This window comes from Lontra canadensis, unplaced genomic scaffold, assembly GCF_010015895.1.
Source record: "Lontra canadensis isolate GAN:19392208 unplaced genomic scaffold, GSC_riverotter_1.0 scaffold31, whole genome shotgun sequence".
Taxonomy (NCBI): Eukaryota; Metazoa; Chordata; class Mammalia; order Carnivora; family Mustelidae; genus Lontra; species Lontra canadensis.
Window position 1 is genome coordinate 6,192,440 of NW_022631025.1, and position 14,531 is coordinate 6,206,970.

General features: G+C 40.3%; 1 protein-coding gene across 1 annotated transcript in view; it reads left to right on the top strand.

Moving 5' to 3' along the window:
- The first annotated feature begins 861 nt into the window (after positions 1–861).
- The window catches only part of RFX3 (regulatory factor X3), a 281,939-nt gene continuing 268,269 nt past the window's right edge, over positions 862–14,531 (top strand). The window contains exon 1 of the mRNA XM_032866534.1: positions 862–1,022. The gene's annotated coding sequence lies outside the window, so the exon portion shown is untranslated. The remainder of the gene's footprint in view (positions 1,023–14,531) is intronic.

The following is a 14,531-nucleotide window of genomic DNA, read 5'->3' on the forward strand; positions in this document are numbered from 1 at the left end:
CTCGCTCCCACCCCCGCCGCCCGCGCTCCTCCGAGTCGGGGCCGCAGGAGGCGGGAGCGGGCCGGAGCGCCGCAAGCAGCAGGGCGCAGGCGGCTCGGACGCTCCAGTCCGGCGCGGACCCCGGAGCTCTGAAGCGCCCAGGCATGCTGGAAGCCAGACAGCGGATGCAAGTGGGAACACCGCTGGCACCTCAGAAACGAAGAAGGGAAAAAAAAAAAAAAAAAGGGAAAAAGAAGGTTGGGAAAAAAAAAAAAAAAAAAAAAAGCAGAGCGGCGGCACATCCGGGACCCTCCGCCCGCTCCGCTCCGGAAATGACGTTCCAGGCCAGGAGCGGGGGAGGAGACCGCTCTTCAAAGTGGATGCTTTGCCCGCCGTAGTTGGTCTCCCACAAAGTGTCTGGAATCGCCCTCAACACCCCCTCTCCCGGGTTCTTCGTTACCCTCTCGCGGCTCTGCGGCTGCTGTGCGCAGAGCTGGCTGCCGGGCCTGGCGGCTCTCGCCTCGCAGAAAGTACCCTCGCACCACGCCCCTGCAGCCCCCCTGCTGCCTCGTCAGCGCGAGGAGTAAGCGCACCTCCGAGAGGACTCTAGGGTGACCTCGGCCCCTGCCAGACCTAAGCGCAGCTCTTGCGAGCCCTTCCTCGGAACCCCGCCTCGCGCTCCCCGCTCCCCGCGCCCGCGCCCCCCCACCCCGGCCCGGGCTCGGGGCTGTCCGTCACGGTGCCGAGCCCGCCCCTTCCGGCGGCTCGCCGGGCCCGCCTCCTCCCCTCTTCCCTCCCCACCCCTCCCCGTGCGAGTGTCTCCCTCTCCCTCTCGCTCCCTCTCTCTCTCCCTCTCTCTCTCTTTTGTGAGTTATAGCAACCGTTGCCTTGTGAATCAAGCGCCATAGTCACCGTAGTCCTGGCGACTGTTACCCATCAACAACAACTACTCCTCTCCTCCTCCTCCTCCTCTTCCTCCTCCTCCTCCCCACCACCACCATCTCCATCACCCACCAACAACACCACAATAATCCACAGCCAAGGTGAATATTCTTCGGTCTCTACATGTGTGTGGGAGCGTGTGGCTGCGTGTGAACGCGTGTGTCCGTGCGTGTGTGTGTCCGTGCGCGCGAGCCGAGTGTGGCTGTGCGGGGGTCTCACTCCTGACACCGGGGGCTGCCGCGGCGGCGCCGCCGCCGAGGGGCTCCGTGCCCCGGCTTGTTTACAATGGACCGAGCGCGCCGCGGCTGGCTCGGGGGTGTGGGCGCCGCGCCGCCCCGGCCCTCGGCGGCCGCGCTTCAGGGATGGAGCGGGAGCGCCGGAGGCTGCGAGCCGAGCGGGAGAGGGAGCCCCAGTTCCCCGACGCGGACGGTGGAGCTCTCCCCTAGGTCCGGCTCAGAGGAGGAGGGTCAGGTGAAGGCAGAGGCTCGCTTTCTTTCTTCCTTTAATTTTCTTCTTTTCCGAAGCTGCCGGCTTCCTGCTTCTCTCCAAACCCAGATAGACAGCAGCGTGCCGGGGGGACCCGAGAGGTGGTGTTTTGTTGTTGTTGTTGTTGTTGTTGTGCACTTGTGGGGCCTTGTTACGGGTTTTGTTATTTTTATCCTCGTACAACAGGGAACTTTTCCCACCGCCTATTCCCTTCCTTTTTGCCCCTCTTTGCCTTGTGCTAAATGGGCTGCTCTGCTTTTGCCATCATCAGCTGCACGGTTTCTTTTTTCTTTTAAAACTGTGTTTTCTTTGTGCTGCAAACAGTCTTAATATCCATTCAGCACTCTTCCCTCCCCCCCTTCTTCTCCCCCCACACCCCTTGCACACACATTGAAACCAGGGGCCTCTCCGCTGGGCTCTTCGCTGCCCTGGAAAAGAGATTTTTAAAACAAGTCTCTCTCCTCTCTCTTTCTCTCTTTTTTGGGGTGTGTGTGTGTGTGTGTGTGTGTGCGTGCGTGCGCGCGTGTGTGCTTGTGATTTAAACCAGATGCAGGGCATCTGTGATACTTGGGTTAGTAGTTATTGACAGTGCTTTATCCTTCATGTGGAGATGGGAGGGGTAGTAGTGAGGTTCCATTTCACTTTGATGAACCTCCTTCCCCACAGTGGAGTTTTCATTGTGGTTAGGAGACGGTGTGTGTGATAAATAGGGAAAGGGCATCAGGGAGCTTTGTGAGAACTCAGTTTACAATGTTATTTGTGACAGTGGTACTTTAAAGAGTTGTGTTTTATCCCCCCCTCATCTTCTCTGTTCCTTTTCCTTTGAGAGTTGAAATTGAAGTCAAGTTGTTCATAAAGAATGTATGAAGCTTCTCAACTTGAAACGTGTGTATATTTCACTTTCTTTGTGGTTGTTAAGATCTAGGCATGTGTGTACTTAACCTATTCTTTTTTGTTTACTGTTTGGTTTCTTTGGACAGTGACTTAAAGCTGCTGAGGAGAGAGAACTTTTTTCTTTTAAGTCTGTCTTTTAAAAATCTATTTCTCTGTAGATTTGAATACTTATCAGCCCTCAAGTAGTAGGGCTCTTGGCTAGAGGTAACCCAGTTTTACAGATCCTGTAAATTTGTTCCGTCTTTCTGCCTAACGTTTAATTAGTAGCTTATTGGTAAAGAGTTTGATAATGAATGTGTGCTAAAACAGATATAATGTGCTATTATATTTGCACATATTGAAGTTTCCAATTTGGAATTTTAAAATACGTATTTAAACAGTCTTCCTTCCCACAGCAAACACATATTGATTTACCTAACAGAGCAGCCTGTGAATAATGTGACAGTATTAATTATTCTTGAGATTGTCAATGAGCAGGTTGGGTAATTGTAACGCCATTAAAGCTAATATTTTGTAAAATCAGAGTTGGGGTTTTCAAAAAACTTCTCCTCTTTCAATTCATTGCCTTGTGATTGCTGTTTTAACTGAGGATGGAGGAAGTCTTTCTCAGAGGACTCAAATTTCTTTATATTCATTCCCCAACCAGGGTTCCATGCAAATCTCTAATACTAACTTGTATTTTTTTGTTTGTTTGTTTCCCTGTTCAGATGAGTGTCATATGCCTGAACACTTTTGGATGGTGAAGCTCCTGGGTCCTATAAACTGTCTCTGAAGTTAATAGGAGTTTTGCTGTCTTGAGACAGTTTGAGACCTTATGCCATTTACATAGTATGTTTTCAGCTCAGTGGATTATATGCTTTAATGTTATGGTTTAATATTTTTATTTGCAGTGTCCAAGAACTTTTTTGAGGCATTTCACTCATTACAGTTATCTCAAGTTTTCCATAATTTAGATTTTTCAGTCACAAGTTGATCTGAGAGCAGAACTTAAATTGAATTCTATTACCCATTTTTAAAAGCACATAGGTGGTATAAAAGTTGCCTTGTAAAAGAGGTGCTTTGGGCTCAAGTATGTCCGTGTTATTTGTATGGATTGAGTAAATAGTCCCTAGAAATACTAAGCTGATGATAAATTTTAAAATTTAACACAAGGATGAATACTTAGCATTTAGTTTCTTCTTTCTGTGATGTTTTTCCTAGCAAGAACTATATTATGTATTGGCATTCTCCTGTGTTCTCCGTTTTTAGACTAATTAAAATCTGTGAAAGTGACCATGCTTTAAAATGAAAGGTATTAAGTAGGAGTTACTTATAACTTGTATTGAATGGCTAAATGTCTGTGATTCATTGCATGTCATAATGCCTATCTCAAGCTTTTGAGATTGCTTTGCCTATGAATTTCATTAAGTGGTGTAGGCATATTTATGTAGTACATTTACATGCATAAGATAGTAAACTAAAATGCATTCCTAAAGTGCATCATTCCACAATGTTTTCATTATATGTGGTAGTTATGCCTAATTTAAAAAAGAGCAGTATTCCTCTAGTATTCAGATAATCCTGTATTCAGGTACTCAAAAGGTTTATAGTTTATACATTAAACATCCTTGTACCCTAAACAAATTCAGTGTGGTTAACTTTTTACCATTAAAAAATTAGCAGTTAAATAAATGAATGAATCATTGATCAAGATAGATTCAGTGTACTATGTAAATGATGATAAGTTACTTTTTGGTAACATTGTTGATTCTTGAGAAAGCTGATGTTCTGAGAGATTTTCTCTAAACTTCTAGCTGAAGAGATTAGCAGATGGAGTATGATTTTTGCTCTTCAAATTTTTAAAGTGTAAGTGGGTGTGTTTATTTTTTAAAAGATTTTATTTATTTATTTGAGAGAGAAGGAGAGCATGGGGGGGGGGTCTGAGGAAGAAGCATACTCCCCGCTGAGTAGGGAGCCCTCTGCAGTACTGGATCCTGGGATTTCAGGATCGTGATCTGAGACAAGGCAGTTGCCCAACTAACTGAGCCACCCAGGCGCGTTTTGTGTGTGTGTGTGTGTGTGTGTGTGTGTGTGTATTTAAAAGGGTGAATGTAGCATCATACTATGAGAAGAGTTAAAAAAAAAAAAATCTTTCCTAAACAGGCTAATGGAAGTGTTACTTTGTTCTTGGCATATATAGTGAGACTGTGTTACAAGAAACGAGAATATCAAAGAAGAAAGCTTTTAAATTGTGAAGAGTCTTCAAGGAAGTAAACCTTTAAATTAAAATAAGTCTGCTAGTTGTTTGTTTTTATGCTGAACATTAGACAAAAATGTTCTATTTCCATTTACTTAAAATAAAAAAAACAACAACTTAGTTTCCCTAATGGAATAATTTGCCTTTAACTCTTGGGTGTAGATTCCCAGTGGCCATGGCAAAACAGATTTTAAATTCCTCTCTGTTCACAGGTGCATAGTGTTCCCATATTTTGGAAATCCGAGATTAAGTGGATTTGGCTAAATCTAGCTTGTTAGGGACAGATGGCTGCTTTAAACAGGTGTCACTTTCATTTCTAGTGCATTGTGTTGGGACTTCCAGTGGTTCACAAAGGGGCTGTCTGAAGCAGGTGGCATCCTTCGCTTTTGTCCTTAGTAAAATATACTTTTGGAGTTATTTTCCTGGGAGCTTTTTCTTTAAGTAGAAATTTTGAACTATTCAAATTAAGATTCATAATTTAATATAACTTATTTCTGATTATCATTCTGTTTTCAAGTTGTATAAGTTGTACACCCTTTCACAAAACACTTAAAAATTCTTAGAAGTAATGGTAAATTCCCTTTGAATCAGAAAAAGTACTCCTGAGCACTTACACAATCAATTAAAATTATCTGCAGCAAAAAGCCAAGGCAGATTTAAATAAAGTGAAATTTGGTTAACATGACAGGCCATGCCATCCTTAAAGAATTTTTTTGACAACATTATTATAATTTGAATGAAAAGTGTTGGAAACCAGTATTGTTTTTGTTTGTTCACTATTTTAAATATTTTCAAACTAAAACATTTTCCTGACCTACTTCAGTTGTTACTATAACATTTTTAGCGGTCTTTTTAAGTGAAAATTGTTTTTAAGAGTTAACGTTTGAAAAATATGTACTGGAGTAAATAAAAGAGTATCAACCTATTGATTTCTAAGGTTCATTTTTACTTTGATTCTATCCTTTTTTTGTGGGAATTTTATACGTCTTAGAACAGATGCAGCAGAGGGTGCTGTGCTGTTTGCAACATGAGATTATCACTACTAAAAATGTGAACTGATTAGAACTTTTATTTAAAGAAAAAATGTTAATTATATATGCATTCAAGCATATAATAGCCTTATTTCTATTGAGTTTAAATTTAATATGCTGTCTTAATTGGCACTTTTGTACCAAAGCCTGTCTCTGCACGGGTATAATACGTATTAGCACAGCATAAAATAGTATCAAGATTGATACTTTGGCATAGTTTGAATGTCAGCATTAGTCCTTTAGGTATATACACTGAACACCTTCCTATGCAGGTCTGTCAATCTCTGTCTCAAAAATTTAGGTTAACCTGAGAAACTTACTATTTTGGCAGTATGGGTCTGTACTCTGTAGACTGGGTATTATTGGCACATACCGATATATTGTATATTCTTAAAATGTTCTTATATGGCATAATTAATAATATGCTTTTATAGAATGATTTTTAAAAACTACCTCAAAAGTATAAGTGGTAATAATAGTTGTCAGGCTAATTAAATCAACAACAATAATAATATTGAAAAATTGTCTGGAGAATTCAGTCCCCACTTGACGCTGTTTGAGTAGTCTTGTTTGACTATTTAATTTGACTTTATTATCTGAAAAGTTTTAGATTCTTTGCCCTACTCTCTGCCATATATTTCTAAACTAGAAGTGGTTGGATATTGTTTTCTGTATCTGAGTACTTGTTTAGCGGGATTTTTTAGGAGAACCATTGAATCCAATCTCTTGGGCTCTTCTTGCATCATTGACTTTCCTCCTTCGGTAGCATATACTCTAAAAGACAAATACTGAAACAGTGGTAGTCAGTATCTTTCTCAACTAAGATTAGAAAGATATCGTTATATAAGTTTTTTTTCCTCTTCAGATGACAGATTTTTGGATTGATCTATACTATTATCCCACATTTAACTACAGTCAGCAAAATGTGGTATTTTTTAAAAGTCCCTTTATAAGATACTGTACTTCATGTGTTGGAATGTCACAAAGAATCAGAAATATCAATAGAGAGTAACAGTTTTTAAGCATGGCTTTTATTAAAACAGATTAGACATTTTTCTTTTACATTGTGGTCTTGCAATTTACCAGTTAGTTTCTGCCATTAAGATTTTTAAAGTGTATGAGATTGTTTTAAAACCTTTGTGTTGGAAGTTTTATATTTCTTATCAAGGTACCGGATGTACTTAATGAAAACAAATCAGTTAAAAATGGCAACACATTTAGAGTACCAAGTAGTCCTTTAAAGGGAGTGATGGGATAAGGATATTGGTTACGAACACAGGGTTTAGGGTCAGGTTTCAGATGGTTTTATTAGCTGTGGGACCTCGGACAAGTTATTGAGTTTAACTTAGCCTCAGTTTTCTCATCTGGAAAATAGGATCAGTGTTACCTGCCTTACAGGGTTCTGTGAAGGTTGACAATAATTCATGTAAGTGCTTTGCTCAGTATTTGATACAGAGTACATGCTCAGTACACCTTCTTATTATGAGAGACTATTGAGAAGATAACTTTTAAAATCTTTTTGCCATCTGAAAGTTCTTTTGAAATGTTCCTGATCATCTCCTCAGTGGGCCCTAAGTTTTGAAAGATTTTGCCCAGTAATGTGCACTCATTCAATAACCATTCTCTCCTCCCCAAAGACATGAAGCTGTTTGGATTACTGTGAAATTTGGATTACTACTTGATAACCAGTCTTGTTATTACACTGAATTAATAGCATGTTAGCCCAAAGTTATGTTTTAGTTTTACTCTGCAGCCTTATTATAATGGCGTTCTTTTACTGCATTTGGACGAATCTGCTGGTCCAGGGATCTCAGACTGAGAACTCATAATGCAGCATTTCATAAACTCATACAATTCCCATTGTCCATTTTGTTGTCCAACTTATATTTTCCTTTTCACATCTGTTATACATGAACCCATTTGAAAACATCTTGTGCCCTTTTTATAGACTTTATAAAAATGTAGTCATTAATATATAATGACAATAAATAACTGTATAAAGATGAGTTCATTGAGGAATTATTCTGTGGGTTTATAATGCACTGCTGAGAATTGTTATCTTACTAAGGGTTGGAAAATGTGCGAGGTCACCACTTGTATACCTGTAGCAGTAAGTAATTTCGGAATAATTTGCCAACCCCAATCTTGAGGTGTGAAGTAACCTTGGAATGTTATGCAGTAAAACATAATGTGAAAAATGTCAATTTGGGTTCTCTTTCCTTGGCTTTCCAAGATGTTTAAAGAAACAGTTGGCTGCATTATTGCCTCTAATGTCATGATTGAGTAATTTGCTCTATATCTTTTTTTCTAAGCATTTTGACTGAGAATGATTCCCCCCCCCCTCATTTTAGAGTGATCTAGATTAGCTAGTCCTGATCTTTCTCAAACTGGAAATGTGATTTATACATGCAGTTGAAAGTTGACTCAAAACCGCGTGTCCTCTTTCTTGCTGAAGCCTTGTGAAACTACAGCACGGCCTTTCTGCCTGCCTTGCTCAGCTTACCTGTTCTCATTCTCCCCACTCCTGCTAAGTGTTTAATTAGATGACTCCTTTTACATTATTTTTATAGACATTTAGTTCCAATATATGAAGTAGCAGCTCTCAGCTCAGCCATCTCCTCTGCTGCTTTTTTCCCAGTGAATTTCACACCCATTTAAAAAGGAACTTTTGGGAAAAAGCCAGGGAACGTGACTGAGATGGCAAGGTTATCCCGTCATTATTTTCTTACAGGTTCTATCTGTCTGACTTCCCTCTTGAACAAATACATATCCTTGTTCCACTAATGATGTAACCTGAGCATGATTTTGCTGCAGGAGGCTCCCGTCCTCGTCCTGACTAGGTACTGGCCTCTGGCTAAGCGCTTTAGTTTAAATCTCTCGTCTAGCCCCCAGATATTACGTTTGCGCATCACGTACCTCTGCCCACTGCTGACTCTTAAACCCTAAATACTTCTCACTGCTTTTGTTAGTGGCTGCGATACCCAGTCAGGGCTGCTTGCCTTTGCTTCGCTCGGTCAGGACGACCAGAGATGTTCTTGATCCTGTTGAGGCAGAAATGGGGAAGGGCTGGTAGGAGCTGAGCCCAGGAAAACCAAGAGTGAGGCGGCTCGCCTGAAAATGAAAGTGCATTAGCTGGTGAGAGGAGACAGATCTGTGGAGGAGTGTGGATGGACAGAGGAGAGAGGGGGATGATGCTGTGAAACAAAGGTCTTCCAAAGTGCCGGCCAAAGGACAGGGCAGAAGAGAGAACCCAGGTCTGTTGGGGGACTCGGACCCCAACCTGGGGGACAGGACCCCCGCCTGTGAAACCTTAGGCTGCTCACTTCAGCCCTCCGGGTCTCAGTTGCTCTGTCTGTAAAATGAAACACTAGGGCTCTGTGCTCTCTCCGGCCCTCCGAGCATGAATCGTCTAGGATTCCATGGCAAGACTGGCACTGGCCAGAGGGAAACACGACAACAGGCAGCCAGGAATTGGTGTTTCCTTGACCGATGGACTGAGAGGCTGGCATTTTGCTTGCCTTTTCTTTCTTCTGCTAAGAGCAACAGGGAAGGAAAACCCAGATCCTGGATCAAGCATAATGGCCATACCTGGGGCTCAGTCTCAGAAGGTCCCACCATTTCAGTGGCCCCCATGGGGAGCAGTGGCCAAGTGCCCTGGTTTGCTCACCCCCATAGGAATTAGCTGAGCCTCACAGCTTGAGCTCCTGCCGAGCCAGCTCCACTATGTCTGTGTGCCAGACAAGTGTCTGACAGTTGGGGCTCCTGCCTGTTGCTCTCCTATGAGATATTTAAAACGGGACATAATTTCCCAAGTCTGTGGATAGGCAGTTTGATGGAGAGAGAGAGAGAGAGAAGGAGAGGGGATAGCGTGAGCTCTTTCATCAGAAGCAATAAAAGTTCAGGTTTCTGTTTATCTCATTTTTCAACATTTCTCCCCCAGTTATTACAGACTTGACTTTTTCTTCTCTTTATGCTGTTCAGCTGCTTTTGAAAAGAGCTGAAGTCCTGGCAAGGAGTCCGGGCAAGTGCCTTTGGATTACTTCAGGGCCCTGCTCTGGGAAGCATTCCCCTCGTCTACGCTCGTATTCTTTTCTATTTTTCCATTGGTGATACTGCTTTCTTTTCGTCAATATTGTCTATACTTAAATAAGCATTCTTTTTATTCAGGTTTGGTGGCCGAAAAAATAATGTGTCTTTTGGTCAAGGAGTATGCTTTTTCGTAAGATTTTAATGTCAATTTGGCAACTAGACTTCAAGATTTTAGAGCATTGCAGACTGCGGAAGGAAGCATCTCTTGCATTAGTTCAAGATAAGTCTTTTGTTCTGCCGTATCTCACCTCTTTTACCAATCTAATAACTATACAGACGATTAATAGATTATAATTATTGTTGCTTTTAAAACTATTTTTGAATGATTGTTTTCATATTGATTTACTGAACATATTCAAGTGTCTGAACCATGTCCAGATTCCAATATTTGATAGCTTTCCGTAATTTCAAATGTAATAACTATTGTTCTTAAACATGTATCTGGCCTTCTTTAGTCTCAGTCATCATAGTTTCTTTCAATATGCAAAACCATTTTAGAAAGTCCTTGCTTATCACTCGTTTCTTTCTCCCATGCTTTAGTTGTGGGATGGTGGGTGAGGGAGGTTACTGGAGAGAGGCAGGAAGAAGAGATAGATTTAGAAATCATATCCTGTTTTCATTGTTAAATACCAGTGCACTGCATACTTACCCAGTCCTTTTTTCTGGACTGGGAGGTTTTGGTGGGAGTGGGGCTTGAAGGGGGAACTGTGGACATGGGGAGGGGGGAGACAGAAGTGACTCAGGACATCCAGTGTTTCTTCTGCTTCTCTTTGCTTTTCAGCTGTAGTGTTGTACCGGGTACATGTACTTTTGTGAGGATAGGTTCTTATTACTTTCTGCTTATCAGTGATCCTTTTCTCTTAAATGCTTCCTCTCTCTCTATATGCCTCTCCCTTAGTGCATTAGTAGATGTGCAATAATATTCTTCTAAGGGGCCTCTATCGTGATTTGGTCATGCACAGGTTTTTAGAAAGGTAGGAATAAGAGAAAGGAGTATTGCGAAGATCTGATTTGTGTGCCAGATGATGGAAATGATGTTTCGGGTTCCCCTCTCTCCATTTTACTTTGGGTAGATGTGTTATTTTGCAGTAGAACCTTGGTTTTCCCCCCTGCTCCTATTAAGGTTGACATTTTAAAGAACCAAAGAGTACACTCTGTCACATCAGGCTTTCACTGATGGGTATCTGATTATGTCTGATGACAGTCTTGGAGATGAGTATTAATGAAGTGTCAGTGTAAAGGTCATTAATAAGAAAACACATGAAAAGATACTCTCCTAGGGGTCTTAAAATCACCTTTACCATCATTTTACATGTACAGTATGTGTTTTGATGTGGCATAATGAAAACCCAACAGGAAAAAACTAATACACAGGCACCAGATAGAGTTAGAATTCTTTGCATTATAACAAGGTCATATTGCATGCCTCCAAATGACATTTTAAAACATTTTTGTTTAAAAAGTCATTTTATATTTTTAGGATGGACATATATTAAGAGAAATAGAATTTAGCTTATATATTGTGTTTTGTGTACATGTGTGTTTGTATATGTGTAGGTCTTTAGAAAGTCATTTCAATGTATGTTTTGCTTGATGTTTCAGAACTTAGGTCAGTACAATATTTGCTCACCAGTATTTGCATTATACGTATCTTGTAACAATATTAGGAGCCACTCTAGTGCTGTTTTTCTTGAGGCAGAGAAAAGTGAGGGAAATATTCGATTTAAGTTCTTTGAATGACCTCCGTGTGATTTGGGGAACAACTTTCAACCGTGCTTCCCATTTTACGAAGATTTTTAGAGGCTACCTTTAGTTAACAAAGGCCATAAAATGCTGAAGTTGAATTCATTCCAGTTAAAGACAAAAATTGTAAATCATTCTAATTATGGTAGATTAAGATGTTATACTGCTGCATCAACATTTGATCTGTTCCTTTATTTTTAGAAGTCTGCCGAGTTTTGAAATTTAAAACCTTTTAAATAATGTTGAATGAGTCGCCCTCTGTAATAGATGTGGCTTCATATTTCAGCAAAGGTTTGAGAGCCATATGGCTTGGAAGTGAGGTGGGATTTTATTTCTGAAATTGGAAGGTGATGCATTTTAATATTTTGATGGGCTAGACTTCCTGGAACATTGAATAGTTTTGATAGAAATGCCAGGGATGGTGGACTAGAGCTGTAGGTCAGAGTATTGGTGAGACGAGGTCACAGTAGCCGTCCAGAAACTTGACTCACCTACAGTCCTGGTGCCCTTGGTAAACTTTGAAATAAAAGCTTCTCGCTTGGAGATTTAAAGTTTCTTATTTTGTTGTGTTTTTGTTAATTTTCATTGCTGTCTGGAATTTCCCAATCCCACAGCACAGTCTTGTGACGCATTTTACGTGGGCTTTGGAAGTTCTAGTTTACCTTTTGGTTTATAAACCTTAGAAAGAATGCCAAGAGATGATACCCAATGCCCAGAACAACACCCTGATCTGAAGGAATAGGGTAAGAATGAGGGTAAATCGGGGAAATCTGAAATTTGATTCAAAAGCGTGCTAGCAGGTAACCTGGTACGTTTGTCTGTAAGCTTGTAGTTCTGTGCCATTGCCCTTAGCTTTATTTTTGGATGAGGAATTAAAGGATTTATATCAATTTATATTTAGTGCATGTACTATTTTGGTTAATTTAGGAATCCTGGAAACTCAGGGTTTCATTGGGTTTTTGGGATTATTTTGAAAGAAAAGGGAAAAATAAGGTATTAGACCCGAGTTACATATTCCCAGCTATGTGAACGTATTTCTTAAGGATTCAAATTGTAGAGGGCTACAGAAATGACAGAGGTGATATTTGGGAATGAAAAAGGGTGAAAGGGTAGAAGGAGATATTGAAAATATAGTTAGATGAAAATAGTGGAGAATTCTAAAATAGAGATAAAAATAAAGTGGATAAATCAGAGTTGGATTGGCGAGATAATTTGTTGGATGAATGGTTGTTATTTTTGCCTTAGTGTGATTTTGACTAATAGGAGATGCTTGTACTTTGTTGAAAATGTTTTTAATATTTTGTTGAAAATATTTATAGTAAGGCTGTGTGGTCTTTAACTGTAATTGCTTGGGATTTAACTTTTACTTAGTGTTGTAGATAGAAAAGCATTAAGTTGAGATGTTGCATTGGAGTTTCCTTGTAGTTATTTTATTATTACAAAGTTATATAATAGTATTATATGAAATATACAAAATTAATATATTCGACTGAGATCTCATTAGCTTATCTGAAGCAGTTTACATTTGGGAAGCCAATATATAGTGGAAAACTATACCAGGGGCGCCTGGGTGGTTCAGTTGCTTAAGCTTCTGCCTTCAGCTCAAATCATGATCCTAGGGTCCTGGGATGGAGCCCTGAGTTGGACTCCCTAGTCAGTGGAGAGCCTGCTTCTCCTCCCTCTGCCCTAACCCCCTGCTGTGCGCTCTCTCTCTCTCTCTCTCTCTCTGTCCCTCTCTCACTTGCTCTTGCTCTATCTCAAATAAATACAATCTTAAAAAAAGAAAAGAAAACTGTATACCATAAATGTATATAGTCTTAAAACTTCCTTATTTCAGAATTTTTCAAACTTACATTGAAGTAGAGAGAACAGTATAATTAAACCCCATGTGCCCAACACACGTACTTAACAATTCATGCCTTCTGTTATTCTTACAGCTATATAATTTGAAATATTTGTTTATTAAAATAAACTTGAATCCTTCCTTATTCTGAGAAAATTTAAATTTAACTTCAAGAAAGACTCAATGGAGACTTAAAATGATGCTTACGTTCTGTTTGAGGCAGAATGGTTGAGAGTGATTGATCTTCATCAACCCTCATGTCGTTTCTTCTCAGAATAACATTTCTAAATCAGGAAGTTTGTTCTCAGTTATTTGTCAAGTGTTTTTGCTTAGTAATTCAGGCTCTCTTACTTGAAATCTGACCTATCAGTATAGAAGGGAGCGAACACAAGGACAGTAGCTCATGTTTGCAGGACAGAGGAAGACAGCTGTGTGAGATACACCTCTCAGAGGTGAAATGGTGTTAATCTTTTGTGCATCTTTCTTGTAACCTGTGTGTAAGTAGATTCGGGTGAACGGTTAGAACCATTCTGTAAGTTGATCAGGGAAGAGAACTAACTACTAAGATACTCCGTTCAAAGTTAGCAGCTCTGTTAGAGGACATAATGGAATATAAGGAAAGAGACATCCATTGTTGAGAGCTAATATACTGATAACTTAGGCCAGCATTCAAAGCAGTTTAACATCTTCTGATTCATTGCCTCAGGGAATGAAGAGGGCTCCTTAGTTTTTTTATTTGACTGAGGTCATGTACTAAAGAAGCTTATTTTCTAATGCTAGAGTCTATAGCAGAAAAAAATAACAATTATTCATGTTGGAAATTATTCTGTAATGAGCAGACTAATATGTATAACAAACAATGATTAATGGCATTTTAATAAACAACACAAAATGTAGACCTAAGTCTCTTTATTTGAAAGCTGATGTTTTCTTGTTGTTTAAATTTAATTAAATGAATAAGGCATGAAGAAGTAAATTCATTACATTAAATAAGTCTTGAATTTTTTGGTTATGTAATTTTAATGGCTAAGCTTCTCTCTGAACCAAAAGGTTCCATAGAGGGGCGCCTGGGTGGCTCAGTTGATTAAGCATCCAACTCTCGATTTTGACTCAGGTCATGGTGTCAGGGTCGTGAGACCGAGCCCCGAGTTTGGACTCTGCGCTGGGTGTGGAGCCTCCTTAAGATTCTCCCTTTCTCCCTCCTCCTGCTTCCCCTTCTCTTTCTTCCCTCTCTTAAAAAAAAAAAAAAAAAGACAAAAGGTTCAGTAGAAATATATATGACTTAATA